Below are 6,000 nucleotides of genomic sequence, written 5' to 3' on the forward strand. Positions count from 1 at the left end.
GCATAGGCCTATATTCAGGGCGAAGACTGACAGATGAGGAAGCCACACCTTAATTTTTTTTTTTTTTTTTTTTGGTACGCAGGCCTCTCACTGTTGTGGCCTCTCCCGTTGCGGAGCACAGGCTCCGGACGCGCAGGCTCAGCGGCCATGGCTCACGGGCCCAGCCGCTCCGCGGCATGTGGGATCTTCCCGGACCGGGGCACGAACCCGTGTCTCCTGCATCGGCAGGCGGACTCTCAACCACTGCGCCACCAGGGAAGCCCAGCCACACCTTAATTTACAGTCTTTTTAAAAAGGATTCCTTTGACATTTGCATCTCCTGGGTGATTATTAACCAGGAAATGGGAGATTCTTGGGCAAAAATGAACAGAAGACATTCAAATTCAATTTTTCCAAAGTGATTATGTGAATATTACACTTTTTTTTAACCAAAGAACTATGTCTATTTCCTCACTGTTAATAGAAGTGTGCTGTAGATTCCAACTTGACCCTTTATCAATACTACATTCAATTCACAATATTGTGAATGATCCAGGGAGCAAAAAGGATGTGGGTTTCCTTCTCCTTGATTTCTTTACTTACTATACATCTAGGAAAGTATAAAAATAGGAACAAAGGCCTCAGTCAACTGATGTCAATGATGGCTTCATAATAAAAGTCATTTCCTGGGTATTAAAAATGCTGAAGTAGGTTAAGTAAAAATTTAACATATTTCAGCTGAGCTTAAGGAAATAATTGTATCTTTTCTGTGCTTGATTTTGAGTGGTACCATAAAGTACCATTTTTGCACAAATACCAGTCCCCATAACAGATTCTAAGCCCTGGGGCAGTCCCCAGACTACTGTGGAACTTCTCTATTAGAACCTGTTACTTTTATTATGCTTCTGATAACTCTGAGAACCTCTGGCTCTTTACACATTGCTCCAGATTGACCTTAACATTTGCCATCTCTAAATCCTTGTAAGGTACCTGATTCACTGAGCCTCAGTTTCTTCATTTGTCAAACTGGTCTAATCATACCTACCTCCTATAGTGTTTTAAGGAGCAAAGGAGATGATAACGTGGAGAACACCTAACACACGACATGGTTGGCTCACAGGAGGCATTTGGTAACTGTTAGCTCCCTTCCCAGCTCCTGGATTTGGGCCTCAGTGCTGAAACACACACCCCAATTGCCCAAGTTGTTCATGTGGCAAGATGATGCGGAAGGCAGCTAGAATACCTAGACCAAAACCCAGACCGGAGAGGCCTGTCATCCTGTTTCTACCTATGATGTGTCATCTCAGGTTGTGCCAGCACCAGGCAGCTCATAAACTCTCAGGGTCAAAGGAAAAGATCTGAGGTGAGCCATTGCCTCATTGAGATCCACGCTTCTCAGGTTTCAAGAAAGAATGTTTATTCTGCTCAATTCTCTGTCATTGTGCAATGAAGTGGACATCAGTTATCTCGGATCTGTCATTCAGGAACACGCTCAAAAGCCCGTTTGGGTATCAATGAACATGTCTGACTTTTAGATCAAGAGCCCCTAAACGTTAATTGCAGAACTCGAGAGAAAAATTTCTCCTCTTCATCCTGCAACAGTCAAAGATTAGAAATGATAATTTAGGGCTTCCCTGGTGGTGCAAGTGGTTGAGAGTCCGCCTGCCGATGCAGGGGACACAGGTGTGTGCCCCGGTCCGGGAGGATCCCACATGCCGCGGAGCGGCTAGGCAAGAGAGCCATGGCCGCTGAGCCTGCGTGTCCCGAGCCTGTGCTCCACAACGGGAGAGGCCACAGCAGTGAGAGGCCCGCGTACCACAAAAAAAAAAAAAAAAAAAAAAAAGAAATGATAATTTAACTCTAAAATTATATATTATTTAGAATGCATTATCTAGTTTGAGGTATCTCAACCCTTTTACTTAACGTTGAGTAAGATAAAAGTGCCAGCAAACCCGGGTGCGAACTTTTTCAGCGTAGCTTTGCTTTTCTATGGGACACCGAGTAACAGTTTCCCCATATATAAAGCAAGAACATCAATATCAAATATTTATAAAATGTAAAGGTAACCAAATGATTGTGGGGTGTATGTAGCAATTTAAATCTGCATGTGTTGGAGACAGAGGATGGAAATGAAAGTGTCTGTATTTTTTCCACAGATATAAATACATGTGAATTCCACAAAAAAAAGCGAAAATAAAATGTTTGCTGAAATCTAAAATAACTTTCCTTCTTTTGAAGGCTAGACATTTGGGAAAAGTATTTCTAGGTAATCTTTTGTTTGGGGGGGAAATGGCAGTTTCACAAGTAACTGGTGGCCTTGCCTTGTGCTTTGGAATAAGACTATTGAACTTGCATACCTGAATAAAGTACAGAGATATGATATAGAACTTCAAACAGGAACTTTCTAGTGGCAGGGAAATATCTAAACAAACTGGGAAAACAGAAACTGACCTAGCTCATTTGGAAATGGGCTTGGCAGCTGATGAAATAGGTGAACTATAATTAAGTAATGCAATAAATGAGTTAAGCACTTTTATGGCAACAAAAACACACACGACACATATGCTAGGTAGGTAGTAACCAGGTTATTCAGAGGCTGTCTCAAATTAGCATATTCAATGAGTGGCCCAGAACAGACACTTACTTGCATTGTTCAGAGCAACCTTAGAGGTGGAAAAAAAAGCGGTTTTTTTGATCTCTAGGTTAATTTCTAACTTTAGGAAGACTGTCACCTTTGTAAATTCATTCTTTTCACGGAGACTTCAAAACAAAGATAGCAAAGCCACATTATTTACTGAGAACCTTCTAGCACGTCGTTCTTCGTACAGTTTTGGTAGAAACCACAGATCCAGTTTCCACCTGTGTCCTTGAAGTTGGACGACTATGCATAGTTGTTGCAACTACGCATAGTATCCATTTCATTAGGTTTCCCAACCCGTTAAGATAAGGCGTGTCGAAATAATAATTGAACTGTCACATCCTGCACAGGTAGAGTGAGTTAGGGGAATTCGCCTCATTGCAACTCCAGAAAAAAAGCGAGATTGACAACCTTTATTTCCTTATTAAAATTTTCACATACAGCTCCAAATTCCTCTTGAAGTTTAGGAATTCACAATATATATTTTTAAACCAGTTAAGTTAAAGATTTATTTTTCCCCTGTCCACAAGAACTAACTTATCTCAAATAAGAAGCATTAAAGTACGCTCAGCCATTACAGAATACAAGGGTGCAAGTAGCAGCGAGCGAAAAGAGCCCGACCAGCCCGCGGGGGGAAACCGGAAGCAGCAGGTGTTGGCGTCCAAGGGCCTCCAGGAGCACCCGGACCTGCGCGTGTCCCTCCCGCTCCGGGTACGCAAACAGCCTTTTCATTCTCTGGAGCTTCAGCGAAGCTGGCACCGCCTCACGCCAGCGCCCCCAGACGCTTAACCTGCCTTGATTTAGAAAACCTAAGGCAAGACAGGCGGAACAGCGTTTCTCTCCAAAAGGTCTTTCCTAGGCGCGGGTCTTGTCCATACTCCCGCCTCCTGTCCCCGCCCCCAGCCCGGTTTTCCCCAGTCTTTTGGATTTCTAGAACTGTCAGATTTTCAAAAGGAAACAACAAACCCGAAATCTTTTCAACTTTTTATTTCGCCTAATACGGAGCTATATTACTTCATGCAGAACACACAGACCAAGTTCATCTATCCGTGCAAGGTATTTTAACACCAGCCCCTACCCCACCCTCTTCCATCGCCTGCTGGAGGGAAAGACGGGCTCGCCTAACGAGAGACGTCGTTCGAAACGGAGTACACCTGAGTCTGGTGGAAAGCGCGGTACTTGTCAAAAGACAGCTGCCCCGGGGCCGCGCAGTCTCGTCTTCCGCGGCGGGAAGGGGCGGGGTACTCACCCAGGCAGAGCAGCGGCGCGGGGACCCAGCGGGCACGGCGCGGCTCCATCCTCCTCCCCGCGTTAGCGTGTGCGGGGCGCGGGCGTGGCCTGGGCGGCGGGCGGGCGGGGACCGGAGGGGCTGCGGCGGAGGCTGCGGTGGCGGCGGCGGGCGCTGTGGGAGCTGCGGGGTCCACGCGTCGGCAACTTTTCCCTCCGACACCCGGTCTGTAGGGCAAGTGAACTCCACAGCCCGCGCCGAGACCTTTATAAGTACGGGGCGGGGCCTGGGGACTGAGGACTAACTGCGTGTCCGGAGTTTCATAATCGCCCCCGGGGGAGGAGTGGCCGGAGGACTGTCCGGATGTCATCCTCCCTCTCTGAACACCTGCGAGTGGCTGAGGAATGAAACAATGCTCTTCAGGTGAGCCGGGGACTACTCCCCACACTTTTGCAGCTCCCTCTCGGGCTCCTGCGGGCGGAGGTAGGGAGCGTGGACCAGACGGGTGGGTTTGCGCTGTGGGACCACCTGCTGGATAGTGGGCGGTTTTAGTTGCTCTGGGTGACAGGCATAACTTGAGTCAGCCAGTCTTCCTCCCAGGGCTGGAGTTCCCAGTACGTGCATTTGGAGAGCTGTGTGTGTGTGAGTGACTTACGGAAGTTCTTGAAACTTGTCAGTGGCTCAAGGACTTTCTTTGTGGTCACACCCACCACTGCCCAGAGTTGCTTTTTGCGTCTACACCTTCTTTCGAAGCCCTCGGCTTCCTACGTGGTACAGGCATTTATGGCTTCAAAATCTAGTGATTATGAAGAAATAATCATAATTATTTCTTCATAATCATCATTTCTTCCCCTAAATGATTTAACTTCCCTGAACTTTGCCTTAATCCTGTCACTCCGCTGTACAGAATCTTTCAGTAACTTCCCATTGCCTTTTGGACAAGGCCAGACACAAATGTAAAGCCAACAGTCTTTTCAACCTCAGCTCCCACTAGTTCACCGGACAAATTTTCACACCCCAGCCAGGCTGGGAAACTCACTCTGCCTTTGCTTATTCCCACTTTCCTCCCTGTGCTGGTGGAGTCACAGTTTGGGGAAATGACTGCGTTTTACTGGAGCTGGTCAAATCCTACTCACTTTCCTGGTTCTCCTCAAGGGCCTGGATTTCTTGACCCTACAGGGATCTCTCTCCATTCTGATCTCTTACAGCTTGTATTGTTTATCTTTCCCCTAGACTCGGAATTCTAGATCTGGTACTTAATACCTGATGAAACTACTTTGATTTGTTTAACTTTTCTTGTTTGTCAGTCATATGTTCAGATCTGTATGAATACATAAATTGCCTTACTTGTTGTTGTATTTCCCCTGTAGGGCCTGAAAACCGTGTGTCAATACAGCAGTACTGACAGCATAGTTGAATGGAAAATGGAATCTAATGGATGTTGGTTAACTCCTTACCTTTCTACTTTTTGTTTTCTTCTTCTTATTCCTTTCCTTTTCCTCCCTCCCTCTCTCTCTCTTCTTCCTTCCTTTCTTTCCTTCTTTCTTTCTTTCCCTTTCTTTTCTTTTTCTTTCTTTTCTTTTTCTTTCTTACTTTCTCCTTCCCTCCCTCCCTTTGTTTCTTTCTTCCTTCCTTCCTTTCTTCCTTTCTTCCTTTCTTTCTCCCTCTTTCTCCTTCACCAGAACTCTCATGTTGGAAACAAACACTTTGTCTTTCCCTCAGTGGTTAAGATCATGGGTTCTGGATTTAGATTGTCTGCATGTGAATCCTTGGACAAGTTGTTTAACCTCTCTCCATTTCCTCATATGTAAAATAGGGATAATAATAGTATCTAACTCATCGGAAGATAATGAAGGTGCTTTCTGTAATGCCTAGTACAGAGTTGGCGCTCGTTAAAAATACCTGTTGTGATATGTAAACACATGTTAGGATGATGGTTGGTACTTAATAGGTTGGCAGTATTCATGAGCTAAATGAATGAACACGTGGTAAGGTAGAGGTAGGATTATGGGTTCCTAAGTCTTAAGTAAGTAACTTGTCACTTAATTGCTCTTTGTAAAAGAATAAATGGAACCAAGAAAGATGATCCTGGCAATGGGTTAGTTTTATGGAACATTGACAGGGATCCCAAATTTGGTAAATTAGAGTTAGGAAA

Source organism: Phocoena phocoena, chromosome 5 (genome assembly GCF_963924675.1).
Source record: "Phocoena phocoena chromosome 5, mPhoPho1.1, whole genome shotgun sequence".
NCBI classification, from domain to species: Eukaryota; Metazoa; Chordata; class Mammalia; order Artiodactyla; family Phocoenidae; genus Phocoena; species Phocoena phocoena.